The 24,584-nt window shown below is 42.0% G+C and overlaps 1 protein-coding gene and 1 pseudogene across 3 annotated transcripts in view; one reads left to right on the top strand and one right to left on the bottom strand.

Moving 5' to 3' along the window:
- Fbxl17 (F-box and leucine-rich repeat protein 17) overlaps positions 1 to 24,584 on the bottom strand; it is a 438,576-nt gene that overhangs the window by 115,015 nt on the left and 298,977 nt on the right. The window lies entirely within an intron of this gene.
- On the top strand, positions 21,367 to 21,491 carry LOC120094928 (small nucleolar RNA SNORA17; annotated as a pseudogene).

The raw sequence follows: 24,584 nt of genomic DNA on the forward strand, positions 1-24,584 counted from the left end.
CTTCATATAATGTTTGCTGGGAAAATTAAATCAAAGGCAAAGATGATCTTTGAGCACAAAGAGACAAACTATTTGCGTATACGGTGCTCTCTATGTAAGGGGTAGGGAGTATTTTTCACTGATAGTTGGAAATGTTGTAAGTGGGTTTTCTTTCATTTGCAACAGAGACTTACAGGGGAGTTTGTGCGCTAACACACACCAGGCTTGCTGTACCAGATTACTGTACTGGCCATCGATGCCTTTTCTGTACAAAAGACGTTTAGAATAGGATGTTGAGGTTCATAAAGATACAAATCCTCCACCATCAACAATGTGAGCTCCGAGTGAGTTCTCTGTACTGGCAGCGTTCACTGACTGCCGTGATAGCTGTAAAGGCAACCGCAGTTCAAAGTAAACACTCTGCTGCCGAGAACCAGAGGTGAACATACCCATTTGTTCCCAGTGCTGCCAGGCTAGACTTCATTTATGCAGCTTTTAGGTTAGTTGACAGGACACACAGACATGGCTTCCATAAACCATTTTACTGAGCGTATATCCTGACTTCAGTGTCATAATAAGAAATGGGAGGTGATCTGTCTTCATGTCATATTTAATAGATTTCTAGTAAACAGCCCACGAGTGACTGTTCTAACAGGTGATAGGCTCTATCAATGTCCTGCTGTACTCATAATTAAGGGTCCATTCTAATCAGGACCCCAGCGAGTGAACAAAAGCCATGGTCTCCATGTCTCTTGGTCCTGACAGCCAAGGTGCTAGCCATCCTTTGCCCCACTGACATTACAGCCTATGGGAGCTGCTAACTAGTCTGAAAAAAGAAAAAACAAAAAACAAAACAAAAAACAAAACAAAATGCCCCAAACAAAACAAAGAAAGAAATCCTTAAAACAAAAAACACACCTGGAATTCTGTCTAAGGCCTTTACTGACCCTTTCTTTTCCTGGCTTCCTGGTTCCTTTGGTCAGCCTCTGTGTCTCCTTCATTTCTCTGTCATAGAGAGACATAACTGGCAGGTCTGAATGGTGCTATTTCTACCCAGACGTGGTGCTGCCTTGCTTTTCTTCCAGGTGGGAGTTGCCTGCCTTTGAGCTGCAGATTATCTATGGCTTTTTGAAAAAACAAACAAACAAAACCCAAAACCATTTAACTGACTTCATAATAAAATCAACATCAAAATGGCAGAGAGAATGAAGATGCTGGAGGTCTTAAGGCTCTCCCCAAAAAACAAATCCGAGTCCACCAAAAAATTCATGGGACAAAACTGTAAATCCTGGCGTGCACTCCAAAGGTACCCTGGGAGAATCATCATTTTAATATGCAGTCTGGGAAAGCAGGGCAGAGTCTGGGAGGGACTGGTGCTTGGCTGGGATGCACCGTGTTGTACCTGCAGCGGTCCACACAAGGAACGAAGGGGAAAGGCTGGTTATGGCCCTGATCAACAGGGCCTGAGAGAAACAGAGACAGACACAGGGAGAGCCAGGTTGGATGGAGCCATTTCTGATTCTGTAAGACTTTCTAAGTCTTGTTTTGTAAGAGTCAGGTGAGCAAGTCTTAGTAATTCATATGAGTAATTCCCATAATTCCCAGCTTCCCCAGTCTGAACCGGCTGTGTCAAGGTAGTGAGCGTACAGGGAAGAAGCCACACAGGACAGTAGGTTGTCATCCGAACTGTTCTGAAGGTTGGCCTAGAAATTTAAAACACTTTCAAAGCATCCGAGTTCAGTTTCTACTGCACTTCATTTTGAAGCTATAGTGTCTTACGAACGTCTAACATGACGCAATCCCTGTGTTTCTAAGACTCGTACACGGTGTGCTGCTATTAACAAGTGAGCTCCTGTGGTTGGCACGGCAGGGATGGCTGGGTCTTCAGTGCTGGGCTGTGTGGATGCCAACTGGACACTTCAGGTGTCAGGTAGCTGTGGGCTCCTGGTCCTCTTGGGCTTTACTGCACACCACACCCTTCCCTTTACTGGCTGCAATTCAAGAATGACTTGGTTTTGTGCAAGCAAAAGAGTCTAACTAGCAGCTGAGTCAAAGTCGATCGCGTACTAGCTGGTTGCCATGCCATCCAGGTCCTGCCTGCTCTGCACTGGCGTTAAGGCATAGCTTTAGGTAGATAATACTTAAGTACCCAAGGGGTCATCTATTTGCACACTACTTTACACCACTGTAGCACGCAGTCAAGGCATGTGCATAACGTTATCAAATGTGTATTTTGGGGCAAGGAAAAGAAGGTCTTCTACTGAAGCTGTGTGCACTTTTCTAGAGTAAGAACTTTACCCTGAAGTCCCACACCCGTGGATCCCAGCCCGCAGCAGCTCTCTGCTCCCAGACCCGGTGAGAGAGAGACCCAACCGCCTGGTCAGGTGGGCACTCCTGAGGGTGCAGAGCGGAAGAGACCACCAACACTGCTCACCCCTGCCCACATCCCTGGCCCAAGAGGAAACTGTATAAGGCCTTGGGGCTCCCGTGGGGGAGGGCCCAGGAGCGGCAGGACCCCTGCCTGAGACACTGCCGGAAACTGAAGGAAACAGACCGGATAAACAGTTCTCTGCACCCAAATCCCGTGGGAGGGAGAGCTAAACCTTCAGAGAGGCAGACAAGCCTGGGAAACCAGAAGAGACTGCTCCCTGCACACACATCTCGGACGCCAGAGGAAAAAGCCAAAGACCATCTGGAACCCTGGTGCACTGAAGCTCCCGGAAGGGGCGGCACAGGTCTTCCTGGTTGCTGCCGCTGCAGAGAGCCCGTGGGCAGCACCCCACGAGCGAACTTGAGCCTCGGGACCACAGGTAAGACCAAATTTTCTGCTGCAAGAAAGCTGCCTGGTGAACTCAAGACACAGGCCCACAGGAACAGCTGAAGACCTGTAGAGAGGAAAAACTACACGCCCGAAAGCAGAACACTCTGTCCCCATAACTGACTGAAAGAGAGGAAAACAGGTCTACAGCACTCCTGACACACAGGCTTATAGGACAGTCTAGCCACTGTCAGAAATAGCAGAACAAAGTAACACTAGAGATAATCTGATGGCGAGAGGCAAGCGCAGGAACCCAAGCAACAGAAACCAAGACTACATGGCACCATCGGAGCCCAATTCTCCCATCAAAACAAACATGGAATATCCAAACACACCAGAAAAGCAAGATCTAGTTTCAAAATCATTTTTGATCATGATGCTGGAGGACTTCAAGAAAGATGTGAAGAACTCCCTTAGAGAACAAGTAGAAGCCTACAGAGAGGAATCGCAAAAATGCCTGAAAGAATTCCAGGAAAACATAAATAAACAAGTAGAAGCCCATAGAGAGGAGACACAAAAATCCCTGAAAGAATTCCAGGAAAACACAATCAAACAGTTGAAGGAATTAAAAATGGAAATAGAAGCAATCAAGAAAGAACACATGGAAACAACCCTGGATATAGAAAACCAAAAGAAGAGACAAGGAGCTGTAGATACAAGCTTCACCAACAGAATACAAGAGATGGAAGAGAGAATCTCAGGAGCAGAAGATTCCATAGAAATCATTGACTCAACTGTCAAAGATAATGTAAAGCGGAAAAAGGTACTGGTCCAAAACATACAGGAAATCCAGGACTCAATGAGAAGATCAAACCTAAGGATAATAGGTATAGAAGAGAGTGAAGACTCCCAGCTCAAAGGACCAGTAAATATCTTCAACAAAATCATAGAAGAAAACTTCCCTAACCTAAAAAAAGAGATACCCATAGACATACAAGAAGCCTACAGAACTCCAAATAGATTGGACCAGAAAAGAAACACCTCCCGTCACATAATTGTCAAAACACCAAACGCACAAAATAAAGAAAGAATATTAAAAGCAGTAAGGGAAAAAGGTCAAGTAACATATAAAGGCAGACCTATCAGAATCACACCAGACTTCTCGCCAGAAACTATGAAGGCCAGAAGATCCTGGACTGATGTCATACAGACCCTAAGAGAACACAAATGCCAGCCCAGGTTACTGTATCCAGCAAAACTCTCAATTAACATTGATGGAGAAACCAAGATATTCCATGACAAAACCAAATTTACACAATATCTTTCTACAAATCCAGCACTACAAAGGATAATAAATGGTAAAGCCCAACATAAGGAGGCAAGCTATACCCTAGAAGAAACAAGAAACTAATCGTCTTGGCAACAAAACAAAGAGAATGAAAGCACACAAACATAACCTCACATCCAAATATGAATATAACGGGAAGCAATAACCACTATTCCTTAATATCTCTCAACATCAATGGCCTCAACTCCCCCAATAAAAAGAAATAGATTAACAAACTGGATACGCAACGAGGACCCTGCATTCTGCTGCCTACAGGAAACACACCTCAAAGACAAAGACAGACATTACCTCAGAGTGAAAGGCTGGAAAACAACTTTCCAAGCAAATGGTCAGAAGAAGCAAGCTGGAGTAGCCATTCTAATATCAAATAAAATCAATTTCCAACTAAAAGTCATCAAAAAAGATAAGGAAGGACACTTCATATTCATCAAAGGAAAAATCCACCAAGATGAACTCTCAATCCTAAATATCTATGCCCCAAATACAAGGGCACCTACATACGTAAAAGAAACCTTACTAAAGCTCAAAACACACATTGCACCTCACACAATAATAGTGGGAGATTTCAACACCCCACTCTCATCAATGGACAGATCATGGAAACAGAAATTAAACAGTGATGTCGACAGACTAAGAGAAGTCATGAGCCAAATGGACTTAACGGATATTTATAGAACATTCTATCCTAAAGCAAAAGGATATACCTTCTTCTCAGCACCTCATGGTACTTTCTCCAAAATTGACCATATAATTGGTCAAAAAACGGGCCTCAACAGGTACAGAAAGATAGAAATAATCCCATGCGTGCTATCGGACCATCACGGCCAAAAACTGGTCTTCAATAACAATAAGGGAAGAATGCCCACATATACGTGGAAATTGAACAATGCTCTACTCAATGATAACCTGGTCAAGGAAGAAATAAAGAAAGAAATTAAAAACTTTTTAGAATTTAATGAAAATGAAGGTACAACATACCCAAACTTATGGGACACAATGAAAGCTGTGCTAAGAGGAAAACTCATAGCACTGAGTGCCTGCAGAAAGAAACAGGAAAGAGCATATGTCAGCAGCTTGACAGCACACCTAAAAGCTCTAGAACAAAAAGAAGCAAATACACCCAGGAGGAGTAGAAGGCAGGAAATAATCAAACTCAGAGCTGAAATCAACCAAGTAGAAACAAAAAGGACCATAGAAAGAATCAACAGAACCAAAAGTTGGTTCTTTGAGAAAATCAACAAGATAGATAAACCCTTAGCCAGACTAACGAGAGGACACAGAGAGTGTGTCCAAATTAACAAAATCAGAAATGAAAAGGGAGACATAACTACAGATTCAGAGGAAATTCAAAAAATCATCAGATCTTACTAAAAAAACCTATATTCAACAAAACTTGAAAATCTTCAGGAAATGGACAATTTCCTAGACAGCTACCAGGTATCGAAGTTAAATCAGGAACAGATAAACCAGTTAAACAACCCCATAACTCCTAAGGAAATAGAAGCAGTCATTAAAGGTCTCCCAACCAAAAAGAGCACAGGTCCAGACGGGTTTAGTGCAGAATTCTATCAAACCTTCATAGAAGACCTCATACCAATATTATCCAAACTATTCCACAAAATTGAAACAGATGGAGCACTACCGAATTCCTTCTACGAAGCCACAATTACTCTTATACCTAAACCACACAAAGACACAACAAAGAAAGAGAACTTCAGACCAATTTCCCTTATGAATATCGACGCAAAAATACTCAATAAAATTCTGGCAAACCGAATTCAAGAGCACATCAAAACAATCATCCACCATGATCAAGTAGGCTTCATCCCAGGCATGCAGGGATGGTTTAATATACGGAAAACCATCAACGTGATCCATTATATAAACAAGCTGAAAGAACAGAACCACATGATCATTTCATTAGATGCTGAGAAAGCATTTGTCAAAATCCAACACCCCTTCATGATAAAAGTCCTGGAAAGAATAGGAATTCAAGGCCCATACCTGAACATAGTAAAAGCCATATACAGCAAACCAGTTGCTAACATTAAACTAAATGGAGAGAAACTTGAAGCAATCCCACTAAAATCCGGGACTAGACAAGGCTGCCCACTCTCTCCCTACTTATTCAATATAGTTCTTGAAGTTCTAGCCAGAGCAATCAGACAACAAAAGGAGATCAAGGGGATACAGATCGGAAAAGAAGAGGTCAAAATATCACTATTTGCAGATGACATGATAGTATATTTAAGTGATCCCAAAAGTTCCACCAGAGAACTACTAAAGCTGATAAACAACTTCAGCAAAGTGGCTGGGTATAAAATTGACTCAAATAAATCAGTTGCCTTCCTCTATACAAAAGAGAAACAAGCCGAGAAAGAAATTAGGGAAACGACACCCTTCATAATAGACCCAAATAATATAAAGTACCTCGGTGTGACTTTAACCAAGCAAGTAAAAGATCTGTACAATAAGAACTTCAAGACACTGAGGAAAGAAATTGAAGAAGACCTCAGAAGATGGAAAGATCTCCCATGCTCATGGATTGGCAGGATTAATATAGTAAAATGGCCATTTTACCAAAAGCAATCTACAGATTCAATGCAATCCCCATCAAAATACCAATCCAATTCTTCAAAGAGTTAGACAGAACAATTTGCAAATTCATCTGGAATAACAAAAAACCCAGGATAGCTAAAGCTATCCTTAACAATAAAAGGACTTCAGGGAGAATCACTATCCCTGAACTCAAGCAGTATTACAGAGCAATAGTGATAAAAACTGCATGGTATTGGTACAGAGACAGACAGATAGACCAATGGAATAGAATTGAAGACCCAGAAATGAACCCACACACCTATGGTCACTTGATTTTTGACAAAGGAGCCAAAACCATCCAATGGAAAAAAGATAGCATTTTCAGCAAATGGTGCTGGCTCAACTGGAGGTCAACATGTAGAAGAATGCAGATCGATCCATGCTTATCACCCTGTACAAAGCTTAAGTCCAAGTGGATCAAGGACCTCCACATCAAACCAGACACACTCAAACTAATAGAAGAAAAACTAGGGAAGCATCTGGAACACATGGGCACTGGAAAAAATTTCCTGAACAAAACACCAATGGCTTACGCTCTAAGATCAAGAATCGACAAATGGGATCTCATAAAACTGCAAAGCTTCTGTAAGGCAAAGGACACTCTGGTTAGGACAAAACGGCAACCAACAGATTGGGAAAAGATCTTTACCAATCCTACAACAGATAGAGGCCTTATATCCAAAATATACAAAGAACTCAAGAAGTTAGACCGCAGGGAAACAAATAACCCTATTAAAAAATGGGGTTCAGAGCTAAACAAAGAATTCACAGCTGAGGAATGCCGAATGGCTGAGAAACACCTAAAGAAATGTTCAACATCTTTAGTCATAAGGGAAATGCAAATCAAAACAACCCTGAGATTTCACCTCACACCAGTGAGAATGGCTAAGATCAAAAACTCAGGTGACAGCAGATGCTGGCGAGGATGTGGAGAAAGAGGAACACTCCTCCATTGTTGGTGGGATTGCAGATTGGTAAAACCATTCTGGAAATCAGTCTGGAGGTTCCTCAGAAAATTGGACATTGAACTGCCTGAGGATCCAGCTATACCTCTCTTGGGCATATACCCAAAAGATTCCTCAACATACAAAAGAGACACGTGCTCCACTATGTTCATCGCAGCCTTATTTATAATAGCCAGAAACTGGAAAGAACCCAGATGCCCTTCAACAGAGGAATGGATACAGAAAATGTGGTACATCTACACAATGGAATATTACTCAGCTATCAAAAACAATGAGTTTATGAAATTCGTAGGCAAATGGTTGGAACTGGAAAATATCATCCTGAGTGAGCTAACCCATTCACAGAAAGACATACATGGTATGCATTCATTGATAAGTGGCTATTAGCCCAAATGCTTGAATTACCCTAGATCCCTAGAACAAACGAAACTCAAGACGGATGATCAAAATGTGAATGCTTCACTCCTTCTTTAAATGAGGAAAAAGAATACCCTTGACAGGGAAGGGAGAGGCAAAGATTAAAACAGAGAGTGAAGGAACACCCATTCAGAGCCTGCCACACATATGACCCATACATATACAGCCACCCAATTAGAGAAGATGGATGAAGCAAAGAAGTGTAGACCGACAGGAACCGGATGTAGATCGCTCCTGAGAGACACAGCCAGAATACAGCAAATACAGAGGCGTATGCCAGCAGCAAACCACTGAACTGAGAGTAGGTCCCCCGTTGAAGGAATCAGAGAAAGAACTGGAAGAGCTTGAAGGGGCTCGAGACCCCAAAAGTACAACAATGTCAAGCAACCAGAGCTTCCAGGGAATAAGCCACTACCTAAAGACTATACATGGACTGACCCTGGACTCTGACCCCATAGGTAGCAATGAATATCCTAGTAAGAGCACCAGTGGAAGGGGAAGCCCTGGGTCCTGCTAAGACTGAACCCCCAGTGAACTAGACTATGGGGGGAGGGCGGCAATGGGGGGAGGGTTGGGAGGGGAACACCCATAAGGAAAGGGAGGGGGGAGGGGGATGTTTGCCCGGAAATCGGGAAAGGGAATAACACTTGAAATGTATATAAGAAATACTCAAGTTAATAAAAAAAAAAAAAAAGAAATCTCTGGAAACTTACAAAGGAAAAAGAAAAGAAATTACAAATCAGTCAAAATATTTTAATGATGTCACCCAGCCAGATCGTTTCTTCTTTGGGAACTGATGTGCCCATGATATATTATGTCTTAGGAAAGTGTCCTACAGCTTAATTTTATCTTAAGTCAATGCAACCTGACAATTGGTGGAATAAATATGATAAAATACTAATATGCTAGGAGTGGCAAATCTTGTATTCAAATTGATCCTATTTAGATATAATGTTTCTTCAGGGAATACTGCCATTAACCACTTAGGAATGATACTGTTTCATGTAAAATTATGACTTCATCAAACTTACTAGTGTCATTTGTATTCCGATCTGGAAAGAGGAGGGCCTCTTTATCAGAGGAAAAGTGTTGTTCAGAAAATGATTCTGTGTCTTTCAAATTTATTTTTATTTATTTATTATACTCATTATTTCAAAATTATTTTTAAAAATAAACTTTGGAGTTGGCAAAAAAAAAAAAAAAAAAAAAAAGAACTTTACCCTAACCTTTTGCAGGAAATCAGAATGAATTAGCAAGGCACTTCCCATAAGCTGCTATGTCATCACGCCAGGAGTCTGACCAATCCCTTTTCACGGAAGCCTGGAAACGTCAAGTTCATTTTCAAACCCATGGCTAGTTTCATCTAGTTTAAACCCAATAACAAAATAGAAGCTGACTTGAAGGTTGGGGGTGGAATTCTGCAGGCCACTGTCCTTAACAGTTGATAATCCGTGTGAGGCAGGCATACCGCATACTGCTGTGACAAAGGTGACAGAAAAACTCCTGTGACCAAATTAATCGGAAATGGATGCCTCAGCCTTGTGATCCCCTTTCAGGGTTTGAAGGATTCTATGCACCTCTGGAGCACGCCCTGCCTAGGATGGTGAGTCCTTGTGCTGCTGACATCTGGCTGACATGACGAGTTTTGCCCATGGTCTCCAGAGAAAGCTCAAGGTTCAGTGGAAGGGGTGCAGACTGGGGATCTGTTCCAGAATTAACCGGGAGAACACTCCTGCTTTTCTGTTGGGAACGTGTCAGTTTGAGGTCTATTCCCCTTCCATCTGTCCTGTGTTTCCAGGCTGCTCTAAGGAACCTTAAACCCTTAATCCATCTCTAGCCTTCTTCATTTCTGTCATCCTGCTGAGAAACAAAATAGTGCACAGTGTTCTGCCAGGTCAACTGTACCTCCTGCCCACGTCATTCTTATAGCCATGGTCATCTGAACCTCCTGCCCGCACCATTCTTACACCCATTGGAGTGGCGAAAATGGTGACTAATCCCAACATGTGAAGTGGTGACACTGTGTAAGAGGCAAATGGCAACCAGCTAGAAATCTACAAATAGCTGAGGAAAAAAGGCCAAGCGTTACACAGAGCCCGAACACTGCTAATTAAATGACCACATATTATACTAGCTGCTAATTTTAAACGAATGGCTATCTTTGGGTGCTGTCCTCTGAAACAATACAGTAGTGTTTGGAGGAGAGGAGAGGACAGAGAAGCCACTTGGCACCTGTGGTCTCTGCTGATGTTAGAAAATGCAAACGGGATACTTCGTTACTTTAAAAACATGCTACTAACTTTGGAAGCTTATGCTAATGCCCACTGTGGTTAAATGATGCTATATTTCTGACCAGAAATATAGTCTGCACTGTGGTTTATGTGCGGTCTAGTCTACCAAGTGACCAGAATAAGCGAGTGGAAGAATAAATAAATAACACAAACCTATGCGGGAACAAACACAGCCTGATGCTTGCTCTACGGATTTTCAAAACCTCTTACTTTGGCAAACAAACTCTGACAAAAATAATGTTAAAAAAACCAAAACCCTGGAGTAGAAATCATTCTGATAGACATTTCTCATTGGCAGGCTTGGTTTCTAATTCCGAAAGTGTCAATTCTCATAAGTTAATCCTCCTTTGTTAGGGAAGAGAAGAATGTGAGATCAAATGTAAAGAAAGACAGCAAGTCATGTTAAACTGAGTGAGCAAAAGAGCATGAAGTGCAGAATAGTTCAGATATCGCTTTATCTGCACTGTGAAAACAACTCTTAAGAATTCCCTTTTAACTCACATACTTCATCTTGTGGGGCTGTCTTTTATTATTGAAACATTTTTGTATTTGATAAACAAAATAAAAGCCAAATATTGTTTTTCTCAACTTCTTATACCAACTAATGGTTAATTTATTAATTTATATTTCCTCTTTATTTAAAAAGGAGAAAAAGGGAAAGGCTACCAGAATCTTCATTTGATAATTAAGATTCCAGCATTACAAAGATTGTTTTTCTAAACTTTAAAAATATTCCTGTGTTATGTGTATTATTTTAATATTAGGAAAAATAATTAAAAAACCCACCACCACCACTACTACCACCACCACCACCACCAACAAAAACCAAATACGTAATCCTGTAGGTGGGTGGGTTTTCCTCAATACTAAAGCTTATCCTATGGAAGAAAGATGTTTTCAAACAAAAGGAAATGCTATGAAGCAGATGCTCTGTGTGAGCTCCTGCACATCCGCGCCCTAAACGTCCTACTGCTATAGATGGAGAGGACTCACCTTTCTCAGGACATCAGTCCTGCAGCTTCTGTTCTCTGCTCATTCTGCTCGCGCATTGCGTACCCAGAAAGCAGAGCCCTTCGCTTGGAGGATGATCTTGTCTACTTTGTTAAACATGGCTTCAGGGTGAAGATATTTAAAGACAAGGAATTCAGTGTTCATTAGTCGATCTTAAATTAGATGCTCTGCAATCAATGGCTGGGTATGAGGAAGAGCAACAGCAGCCTCAGAGTGTGCCCTTAGCCATGACCAGGAAGCTGTGCTGAGGTTAGACTGTGAGCACTTCTACACCTCTTATAACAGTAAAAGGTGACACTTGCACGGTTTAATTCATCATGGGACATATTAGAAGGAACTGAACTGCTGCAGACAGCTGAGGCTTATTTTGTTAGTGGATTATACTTTGGTTAAAAGAATAGAACACTGGATTTATTGTTGCACATGCATGTTTCAAAAAAAGCATATAAAATTCTACCAGTGGCACCTTAAAATCATCAATGTTTTACAAAAGCAGCGGGACAATTTTAATGTCTTTTTCATTTTTTGACAAAAACAATCTTAAGAGGATCGAATGACAAAATATCCAGAAGTTGTAGTCATAATACACCTTGTAGGCAAAACATTTACAGCATTCTCAAATGCTGGGACTGGACTGAAGCCCCGTGCCACGGGCCCAGAAAGGTATAATCTTTCACCTTATCACTGCTTATTCTTCGGCTGCACAGACATATTAATCCGGGAAATCAATGGCCAACACTTTCTTCCATGTCTGCAATTTAAAAATTTTTCAATCATTTTCCCTTGAAGATGTCACACAGGGTACTGACACTTTCATAAGCACAATTACTTTTGAAGCAATGCAAAAATGATAGGAGTGGGATCTAAGGCGAATGCAAGTGGTCTCTTTTCTCAACAGTTTAGTTCTAAAGACTTTGCTTGCAGGGGACCAAAGAAACCATTCTGTTAAAGCAGCAAATGTGTTTAGAGATTACTCGTGAGTGACAGGTCAGGCCGTGAGTGAGCGAGTGAGCGAAAGAGCGAGCAGGCGAGTACTATGGGTAAAAGAACATTTGCATGGCTTGTTTCTTTAACGTGAAACTGTTACTTATATAAGTTAGAAGAATTAAATTATTCATCTGGATATGATATAATGATTTATTTTTAAAAAGATGCATTAATTAAAAAATAAGGAGAAAGGGCTAGACAGATGACCAGTGTGTACCGATCTCGCATAGGCCCTAAGTTCTGTTCTCTACTGGGTGGCTTACAGCTGCCTGTAACGCCAGCTGCAGGGAATCTCATGCTCTCTTCTGTCCTGCATGCACTCGCAGCTACATGCACAAAACCCACAGAGAGACACATGCATATACACATGAGTAAAAAGAAAATCAAAACACCAAGACAATCTCATGTTTTGTTTTCTTAATGAAGGGGGCACTTCACATTGGAATTAAATATCAAGATTAAAATTCCTCACAGCCAAGAAGGAAACAGTGGAGTTTTGTGTCAGGAAGTTAACTCCTGATTACATGTGACAGTGAGGAGGATAGCTCCTTGTGACACATGTACAGAGGACTGTCTCCCTCAGAGCCCCAGAAAACTGATGCATTTGGAGTTCATTCTGCTCCTGGCGACTCTGAGCTGAGAGGGAGAAGCCAGGTTTCCTCTACAGGAACCGTCTTCCTTCATCTCTAATGGGAATGGACCACCGCTGGGCTCAAAGAAGTCCTTTGCATTTCTCTACAGAATGCAGTGTATGGACTTCAGAATTCTACCCATGCACATGTGCTATGGATAAAATTTCCAGAGAGATTTTCTTTAGCTCTGGAGTGCATGGTTTCTCTTGGCATCTGCCAATGAGGAGAGGAGGAGGACAAATTGATGGCTTGCACGAGACCTTCCTGATCCTCTCGTCCAGTTCAGCCTGGGCAGACACAGTGGGGCTGTTGCCTTAGGGAGCAAAGGACTATCAAGTTGCAGGTGGGTGTGGCTCCACTCGCTGACAGTTACCTCATCTGGCTGGAAAGCCATCTGAGCCTCAGCCTAGACAGGACACCTGGCCCTTTAAATAGGGCCGTCCTACACTAGATTTTGGTCCGGATGTGCCCACCATCACTTATCGGTGAGAGAGACTGGCGGAGCGTGCTCTAGAACACACTGCAGTACAGCTCCACCCGAAAGCTACATCTTAGCTCTCCTGCCTTAGTTTCCTCATCTGTGAAACAGAAATAATAGTAATAATCCTGTAAGCAGACCATGAGAACTTCCTAAGTTCATAATGGGTGCTTGGTGACTACCATTTCTATTGTTCCAGAACATAAGGAGTATGAGTAGCATATGGTTTGAGTAGCAGCAGGTAAGCAACTGAGAGTGCAGTGTAAACAAAGAGTGGGAACTCCTGGCCCCGCAGACAGTCTCTTGGCATCTTACCCACGCATCTTCTTGGAACTCCTAGGATTTGTTTCTGCCAAGAACTGATGTGCAGTGTCATGTTAACACTAACTCTCCAAAGGGTGCCCGGCCCACAGCTAAGGCTCATTGTCTGAACCCCTGGCTTTTAAATAAAGAGTGAATGTTACAACAATGTTGCACTCTTGAGTTGGGCTTAGTAACAGCAGGTTTCAGGAGTGACTTCCTGAACATTGATGGGAGTGTAGCTGGACGCACATACTGGAAGCCAACAGCACAAACGACCTGTTCCTTCTCTTGGCTCCTCTACGTTCTTTCACATCTACCAGCTTATATTCTTAGACTCTGGTATGCCCAACATGGCGACAGAGTGAACAGGCAGACCGTGTGTGCAGAGAGCAGGTGGAGTTTGCCACTGGTCTTTTCGAGTATCTAAATCTAACCAATTATGAAGGCCACCAGAAGAATACTAAAAATACCTAGAAAACACTGTCAGCTCTGGGCCAATACCCTTTTCCGGCTAAGCCTGCCCTCCCTTCAGCCTAAATCATGACAGACTTAGTGTCTGATGCGGAAGTGATAACCTGGATACCCTGTCTTCTAAACTACCGTGTATTTGAGTTCTGAAAACATTGAGTTCATCGGCCAGCTTTGGATATCATCCAGCTCCCAAACGCCACTGAAACTGACTTTAGCCATTCTGGAATAGGACCGGGAGGTAGTTTACTGTTTGTTTCCTAATTTAAATGCATTTTTAATATACAGATTATGGTTATGCTCAAGAACGTTATTTAGTATATTTACAATGTGTAATCTTTAAATCAGGCCAAGTATACCACTTCATATATGAGCTGGTTTTTCATAAAACATATATGAATACTTTTAACATACAGCCTGAGTTTATTTTAATCTGTCTGATCTCTGCTCATTCATTGTCATTGCCACTGATACGTACATAACCAATGATGGGTAACACAGAATTACGTATGATACTTTGAGAAAATTAACACAAAATTCTATGTGATAAGTATGTTAGTTAAACATCATTCTCATAGGAAAACCTGAGCCTACATATGAAGAGGCAGAAAGAGACAGAGACAGATAGACAGACAGACAGACAGACAGACAGACAGACAGACAGAGACCAGTTTCAGACTTGCCTACAGGCTTAGACTGACTACATTTCCAAGTGAGGATGCAGGATTCTTAGTGGAGGAAACAGAGTACCTCATTATGAGGCTTCCATCCACATGAGGTTCAGGAACTGAAGAGGCAGCACAGAGAGGCTGCCACTTGTATGGAGCCAGCGAGAGATAGGAGTCAGGGAGCAGAGAGGGACTTCTCCACACCTAGGTAGGGAGAAGAGAGGCCTAGTCTTTCAGGTCCAACAGAAACTACTTCTTGGTCTCCCCACCTCCTACATTCTAATACACCAGGATCAGGGTGCTGTGTGTGCTGGAGGGGTAAAGGAGGTGTCACAGTGAGCCGAGGACCTCAGCTGCTGTCTGAGGAGCCAGAGGCACGACTGGAGGGACTCTAAGCTAACACCGGACATGCCAGCTCCGGAGGAGGACAGAGGTGCACAGACTGTAGATGTGGGCAGTGAGCTATCTAATCCTGTGACTGACAACCTCTGTGACTATAGAGAGGAGGAGTCTCAAAGATGAACTCAGGTAGCTTCAGGAAGACTGGCTGCCATTGGGCGAGGGTGCAGTGGTCTATGGGAAACTGAGTAGCAGATGCTGGGGGTAGCTCGCCCTCAGAGAGGAAGCCCACAGGCTTCACGCCCATATTCCTAGACCACTGCTTTGGTCCCCAAGGTTTTCAGTTTCAGACTTGCCAACAGGCACAGACTGATTGACCAGGCTCTGAATTTGCAAATGAAGACTGAGTCCTGGGAGGCACAGTCCTCTCCCAGAGAGAACTTCCTCCTGCGTTTCCTTCAGTTCCTGCTTGTTCGTGATGGATACAGCTTCCCTTACAATAAATTCACTGCTGAGTGTGGTTCCAGGAGTCAGGGAAGATGAGTGTATTGGTCTTGGCAATTTACTGTGTTCCTGCCTGGGTGAAGCTGTAATATATGGAAGAGAAGGCAGCCATTACGGGGCAGCCTGGCTAAATTTACCTCTCTTGGTCCCCAGACTTAACTTGCTTCTTCAGACCTGTTTTTCCTTCCAGTTTATCTCTTTCTGTCTTTGGCAGTTAGAAACTATTTATTTTGGGAAGAAAATAATCTCTGAACTGTTTATCAGTTATTTCATAATATTCTTTCCTGTGCTTGGAGAGAAGGAGTCGATGTGACTTACCTTCAGGGATAGTGGGGATAAAACATACGTTTGCTACACATAAGTATATCATTCCATTGCTTACAGTTGGGAGATTTAATCTAGTACTTAGTGAAATAGAATCTGCTAGACTCAGAATATCAGAATTTCTTTTTAAATGAAGTCGGAGGACAGATGAAATATGATTTTCCTTCTTTGAACTGTCTTCGGCTACACAGTGAGATTGAGGCCACTGGGACCATACAAGTTTAAAAATGAACCAATCTCCTAAAAATCCTGAAATAAAAATTATACATACAAATATACAGATATGCACAATGACAACTCCTTCCCTCACGAGACTTAAAAATGATATGTTAGGGCAGGTAGATAGGCCACTGAATTGAGACTTTGTTCATAAAGAAAATTAATTGGGAAAAACCTTCCTCACTTTGAGTCTAATGTTAAAGGATGGTAGGACTCATTTTCTGTGTGGAAGTATAATGCATAACCAAATACCCTGGACTCACGTGGGAGGAGCGTGCTGAATATAGAACAAAACACTTTTTTCTAATTTTCTAAAACGGCTTATCAAAGTAGGCTATGACTTCTCCAACTCTATCATTACGTCTTTAATATCTGAGGATCTTGTCACTCTACACAGATTCCCCTGCTCTTCTACAGTGAAAAAGTTCATGAACGTCACAGACAGGAAGAATTGTATACGTCTATTCAGGGCGTGTTTTGGTGGATAAAATTCTAAAACCAAGTACACAAGAAGTAAGGGAAATACCTGTCACTTCCAGGCAGTCACTCTGTTCACTCCGTAGTGAACTCTGGCCCAACTCACTTGGTGTACACCCCTCCCCGCTGCTCACGCCCCTGCCCGCTCCTGCCTTAGCACGGCCACAGCTGCCTCACAGCAAGCAGTGGACAGTGTGCCAGCCCCTCAATGCTGGCCAGCAATCACTCTTCACATCCTTAGCCTGATTCTGAAAATTAATATTTTTCTTTTTCAAAATCTATCTCTTGTTTTTCTCCTTCCTATTTTTCTCATGTTGTGATCCATGCAAAAGTTAAGGCAAGAAGAGGTTCTCTTAGACAGGCACGGGGACGGCAGCGCAGGGTCCTTCTCTACAGTGGCTGTGCTTCTAACGGGCTCTGTGCTTCTTAGCTTTGGTAAAACAGGCCAGAAGTTGGGGATTAGACACACTGGCCTCATTGATGCCCCGCAGACTAAGTTCAGAGGCAAAGATGCTCGAGGGAACCCCTAACGCCGCGGGCAACACCAGTATCAGGGCAGCTTCTCTTAATTTTCAGTTTCCTAAACAAAAATTTGGGCACAAACAGGTTTCCTGTGTATCTAAAGGCCAAGACTTAACAGAAACGAGAACATATATTTTCCTCAAGATATTTAATCTAATATTTTTCCTCGAGTTTTTGATTTGAACATGTAATTAAAAAATACTGTACTTGCCTTTGTAATGGCTAGTACTGGCTGCCAACTCGAGCATCTAGAACCGCCAGGGAGGTAAACATCTGGAGAGGCTCGTGAGGGTTGGGTGAGGAGGGACTGGATGAATCTACGGAGAGCAGCGTCCTGAGGAGCCGCTGCGTGGTGGGTTCACTGCCAGGAGCTTCTCCCACTTCCTGCAGGTTCTGCCGACAGCTGCCACCACTTGCTCGCCATGACCAGCCGTGTCCCAAGGAATATAAAAAGGAAGCAGTCCACTTCCTTCAAGTATCTTCCTGTTAGCAATTTTGTTACGGCAACAAGAAAATAACTGATACAATGCTGAAAAAGACCACAATATTATATTGTCCGTGTTCAGACATTTTCTGGTCAAATCATAATTTGTTTGTGTCGCAGTGCTATCTAACATAAAGTAAAACAAACTAAACCAGAGTAATGTGCTCATTAAGAATGTACATCTGGTAATGTCACATTGGACTGGTTTTATTGACATCTTTATCCCACTCAATCAACCTCAGGGTAAGGACTGTCCTTTCGTCAGAAGCACCCAGGTCAGGGCCATGGCACACAGGCTGAAGACCTGGACAGCGGCGTGCTCTGAAGTATGTTAAAGACCGTACTGTAGATATGATTAATAATATGTATTTAACATTAACTCTCATGGTAAGATTGCGACTCATTAACCAGGAACAATTGGAAAATATAGCCGACGCATGGACCTGAGCTAGACTACCTCCTTCCTTATCACAGTGGAAATCAATTCCAGGAACTGCCAGAGATAACTGCAAATAGGGTTTTAAAGGGAAACCCTCATTTTCATATCAAATAACAACAAATATTTTTAAAGTTGAATTTTAAAAATCCAATAATTTTTCTATTAATATATTATTTTTAAGTCAAAAATATTTAGTAGGTCTAAATCTTTTTATGTTTATATTTATATAAATGTGCATATTCATGCATTTGTATGCTTGTATGTGTAAGTGACAGAGAGAGAGAGAGAGAGAGAGAGAGAGAGTGTGTGTGTGTGTGTGTGTGTGTGTGTGTGTGTGTGTGTGTGTTAGGTGTTAGTTCAGCTTCCTGTACTGATTATGAGTCATTGACTCAGTTTATCTTCACGTTAAAATTGGTTCTAGAGTTACATTTTCTCTTGTGGTTCTGAAGACTGACCCTTAGCCTTGGGCACGGAAGGCAAGTACTCTACTAACCAAGTTACCCTTGCTGCACTAGGATTAGATATTTCTAGCAGTTAACATAAAAGAAATAATTTACCATAAAACACACAGATTTCTACAACTGCTGCTCCATTAATCTCTGCTGGCCACAGTGGTGCCCAGCACTGGGACAGGAAATGAAGGACACGGGTCCGGAGGACTGTGGGATTGCGATGTTTGTGGACCTGGGCACCGGCTCTTGGATGATGTTCAGTTTATCAAGTTGTGAGTTTATAGTAAATGCACATTTTCTCCATTATAGATCATATACCAGTAACAATTTTTGGAAAAGTTATAAATTAGAATTATCATAAAGCATTATACATGTCTCTTAGAATGTTCTGCTGTTTTGGTATTTTATAAATTAAACAATACTGTCACATTCACAGATATACATAAAATAGATGACTCTTATCAGGGCAGTGCAAAGCTAATCGCTTCACATTTATCTAACACATGTTCTAGTGAACAGATTGAGGGTGAGACTGTCTACATCTTAGTTTCCACTGACTTAGATGTGGTTACACGAGCTCTTTTCAGGGGACAATTAAACTACGAGGAGAGCACATGATCAAAACCCACGGGTGTCTGTCTCATCAATTCCAGTATGCTTTATTTGAAAGGTAGACAGAATTCTCCTTTCTTAAAAACTAAATGTCCCTGGAGAACATGTGTGCATCAGTGTAACTGTACCCTAATGAAATTTCTGAAGGCTTTAATAAATTATTCACGATCTTTAAAATACTTACTCTTGAAAAATGATATGAGTTTCATACTAAGAAATTCAACTGATCTGGTCTCATTTAAAGTTTAATTTAATAATATTATCAAATAAAAATAAATACTATTAAATAAATTAAATAAATAGTATTACACCAATCAGCATTTAAATTAGTTCTGTGAAACCTACTTAAAGGCATTTAAAAAAAAAAAACCCTGCTGTTCTTAGAGTAAAACTTCAAGACATGGAATATGGAAAAATGAAAATATGGAATAAGGAGACACTTAAAGATTTTTAAAAGTTCAGACTGCAAGGCTGCTGGAGTGCAGTGTGCACCTGAGTTAGTTTTTAACAGGCGTCCACTCCAGAAGCATCTGTCCGGCTTCCGGCAGGTGTGCCACCCTGCTGTAAGCCACATGCCTCAGTGTCCTGGATCAGGAATCAACGTCCACAGATCGGGATGGAGGACGGGTCCGCTTGTGTGCACGGTCCAGCCTAATGCTGCACCTCAGACTGAACTGTGAAGAATTCCTATCCAAATCCAGCCTGCCTTCAGCACATCGGCCTACACTCTTCATCCTGCCAGAAACCTCCTCATCCCACCCCAGCTCTCGTTTAACTTTCCTTCTCTGATCGGCTATATTAGAAAGATGACATGTATATACACACACACACACACACACACACACACACACACACACGCACGCACGCACACACACATATATATATGTATACATACATATATATATGTATGTGTGTATATATATATACATATATATATGTATGTGTGTGTATATATATATATATATATGTGTGTGTGTGTGTGTGTTCCCCATCTTGTTGGATGGGATGAGTGGGTACAGGGTAAACTATAGCTACTGCATTTTCTCACTGTGTCTTGGCACCCGTCTCATCAATCCTAGCATTTATTTATATGTCTGATTTACAGTTCAAGGAGAGGTCCAGGGCGTCTAAGTATTCCCCTTAGCTTCATACGCATGTTTAGATACAAGGCATGATCTACTTCAAAGCAATTAGACCCTCTGCCTTCAAGCACACATGGATTTGGAGAAAAGTCCACGTTATCATCTGAAAAAAACCACGAGGACTTTCACTTGTTTTCATTCCCAGCTAGTGAGTGCCCAGAGCTGGGACTACTAGACTTTGCCTCCCAGGGCGCTGCTCCACGCCTCACAGAAAACAAGCTCGGGGCTTCGGGTGGTGAGCAATGCTCGCTAAGCAGCTAGCACGGTGTCGAGGAGAGGCTGAGACTAAGGGTCAGAGATGCAGGTAAATTCAAGTAAATTCAAACCACGCTCCACCTGCTCTTTGCCTTTTATCCCTGGGCAACTGAGGACATATTTCTGTATGAGTCTACGAGTAATGACAGAGATGTTCAAAGTCGACAGGGCTGGAGGGGCTCAGCAGTTAAGAGCACTGGTTGCTTCTCCAGAGGCCTGGAGTTCAACTCCCAGCACCTGCATGGTAGCTCACAACTGTCTGTAACTCCAGTTCCAGGGATCCATCATGCCAGGTATGCACACAGTATACATATCTATGTACACCAGCAAAATACCATGCACATAAAATAAAATAAATGAATCTCTTTAAAAACTCTATGATTGTTAAGACTACAAGAGCCAATGAATAGTAACTGCCAAGATCATACTGAAAACTAGTTTCATAGTCCTCACAACCAATTTATATGTAATCTTGAAATCCTATACTCTAATAATTCTCCGCTGTTACAGAAACAGGTTCATCATAGAGCGAAGTCCGCATGTCAAATACATACAGTCTGCATAGTGCAGCTAATCCACACAGTGGCTGTGGCCCTTCCAGGAACTTCACTGAGGGACAGCATTCTCTACTATTTGTTCCTTTAAGAACACCATGGCAAGGTCACCCTGAAAACCAACATCAAGAACGCATTACCCTGCCCCTAGAAGGTGTGGATGCTATGTCACATGTGTGCCAGTAGGTGGCAGAGAGGAGAGAGAGGCTTTGTCTGTGCTCAGAGTCTGACCTTTGAGCGTGTGAATGATTGGTGGCCTAAAGCTTCCTGAAAAGGGCAAGTCTGAGATGCCCACCAGTTTGACAGAGGGATCCTGGTCAGGGAACTAGCTTGAGACAAACTTCAGTCAGGGGTGTGTAATGTGAAATTCACAGAGAACCAATAAAAAGTTAAAGAAAAAGATCTCATTATCATCCAAATAATCCAGGAGTCACTAGAAGAGGGCAAGAACTCTTGACATTCCTTTTATTCCTGTCTGGTTTTCCTCTGAGGTATCAGATGAACAGTCTGCTGGATTTATAAATGACAGTATAGCTGGGAACAAAAGGAGATTATAGAAAAAGAAAACTTTAGAAGGGCTAAGTGGGAGGCAAACTTAAGTCTCTGACTAGGGAGATACAGAAAGAGTCTAGTCACCACTATCGTACAACAGATTAAAGTCTATGTTCAGTGGCTGGTTTCATGTTTGCCACAGATAAAGTAACAGAGAGTCATTTTTATATTTTATTAAATTACAATGAACTACTAAAGGCGGGGAACCCAGAACTGCCCCGCCCAGCACAGGAGCCATAACCCTGTACAGTTATGAAACAAGGTCAGTCCAAGCTGAGAAGTGCCAGAGATATAAAACACAGACCATGCTCATAGGTACTGTAAGAAAAATATTTCATAGGCAACGTAAGTTGATTATGGGCTGAAGTGACAGTATTTTCATTATATTGTATTAAATGCTAATACAATGAATTTTACTAGTGTCTGTTAACCTTCTTCAGTGTGATGACTTCCATTGTATTTCTGTAGGACGAGGCTGGCTTACAATGAGAATTAAACATACTGCACACAAATAGCAATACATCACAATTACTCTCTTTAATTTAAACAGGAAAGACCACATTTCATTAAGAATTCCACTGGCAAGCTGCAATTGAGAAACAGATGTTGGTGTGATGCTAAGCAGAATGTAATTAGCATGCTAGAGAGCATGTTTTTACCTTTTAATATCAATGTCCGCAGATCTGTGATTTAGAGTTTAATTCTCGGGGCTGCGGAAATGTCTCCGTGAAGAAGGTACATTAGGGCCTGGGCTCTGAGTATCCCAGAACCCTCCCAAGAGCCTGGCAGGAAGCCTGTGCCTGAAATACCAGGACTGTGAGGAAGGGAGGTGCATCCTCTCAGACAGCGTAAGTAGAAAAAGCCAGCTCTGGGCTCAACCAGAGACACTGTCTCAAAAACACAAGGAGCAGGGTGATACAAAAGACACTTGAAGTAGTCCTCTAGCCTATAAACACATGGGTACTAGTGTGTGTGTGTGTGTGTGTGTGTGTGTGTGTGTGTGTGTGTGTGTGTGTTCCTCAGGGCCAGCTCTCCCATGATGCTCAGGTGAGGGGTAGGGCCAGTTCTACAAAGCTGTCAGACATCAGCATATCCCTGGAAGGCAGCCCAGCCCAGGGGCCTAAGTCTGCCTGGCCTCTGGTGGTAACAGATCCCTGCTGCCTCCGGGCCACCACCACCTTGCCTTTTCTCTTACGAACTAGATCCAAGGCTCATGTTTTCATGATTTCTAAACCATACACATCCTCTGTACTCCTTCACCCACTTTCCCTGTCTCTCCACAGGAAGAAGATATAAACGAACGGATAGAGGTCTCTTTCTATGTCCATGACGTCTAAACTCACAACACACACACACACACACACACACACACACACACACACACCCCTTAACTCTAAAGATAAATGCATATAGATTTTATTTGGCTACTAATTCTTCATTCTAAGAGTTTCCCATCTGAGCCATTTTGACCTCTAAGTCCGGAGTAACATACCACAGTAGCTGTCAATAGAATGCCGCGGTGCAGCATGTAGAAGCACACCTAGGAACCTTTCTGTACAATCTCACTGTCATCACTAATGTTGGTTTCCTTGCTAACCTCTTCCCAGTGACACCTATTTCCTATATACTGCTGACTTTGTCTTTGGAAGACAAACTTGTTTTCTCACTTTCTGCCTGCATTGTCAGCAACTCCTAAATTTATAGCAGAAAGTCTAACTGTAGCAAAGCTTTTAACATGGCATTCCAAATCACCTATACCCACCACTTCTGAACTCATCAATATCCAGTCTGCTACACAGAGGATGCCTTACCAGGGAGGGAGTGCGCTCCCGGCCCCACGGCGCCTATGTGCCTGTGTCACATGTAGGCGAGTGATCTTAGGATGGCCTTCTCTGTGCTGTCCAGGCAGCTGTGAGATATCATCACATATCCCACTCATGTTACATTGAGCGGGTCTGCCACCTAATGAAGACTGTTCTGAGAGCAAGTAAGGAGAACGTTAAGAGTGAAGCTTTGCTTGTTTCCTCCCCGCCCCCAAAAGGACATGCAGAGGCTAAAACGGTACTGCACAAAGACATCTGATTACCACTAAAAGTCTAACTTACACATTTGGTTGAAACATAGATTTCATATCATCAGTTCACTGAAAACATCTCTACCTTTAGGCTGTATTGTCTCAAGAGCACAAAAAGGTGTTATATATCACACACCACAAGCTGGACTTGTTTTCAGCTTCTCTTCTCCAGTGGGCCTTTAATGTGTTAATGAAAATTTAAAAAATTTAAAACACTCTACTATTCTTAAAGTGCTCTATGAATGAAACCATCTATTAAAAAAATCTTCCTTTCAAAAATAATTTGGTTAAAAAAACAAAAGAAAAAGTACGATAAGTTATTTTAATGTGTTGGATAGCAATGTGAAATATAACGCATGCTTAAACACACATGTGTGTCCATGTGCACTTATCTTCCAGTGTGAAATTATGAAATTCCTGTACATGTTTTCAATAAACTAACCTGCAAATATAAAACTCCCAAGACGCTCAGGGCACTAGTGTGTTGATCTCAAATCCCTACACGTCCCGTAGGATGTGAGGAAGAACAATTCCTTCACATGTAGCAGCACTTTTACCCAGTTTTGCAATTTTGTTTTATTATAACAAGTGTTAAGAATTTATTAGTAGGAATCCAATTTAGAGAAAATACAATTATTGGTTACGAACCAAAGATATCTTATATGGATGTGTCAGCTACAGAGTTAGGATAAAGGAAATACATTTTTTCTTTAGTCAAATATTTCTATCTAT

This window comes from Rattus norvegicus, chromosome 9 (genome assembly GCF_036323735.1).
Source record: "Rattus norvegicus strain BN/NHsdMcwi chromosome 9, GRCr8, whole genome shotgun sequence".
Lineage (NCBI taxonomy): Eukaryota > Metazoa > Chordata > Mammalia > Rodentia > Muridae > Rattus > Rattus norvegicus.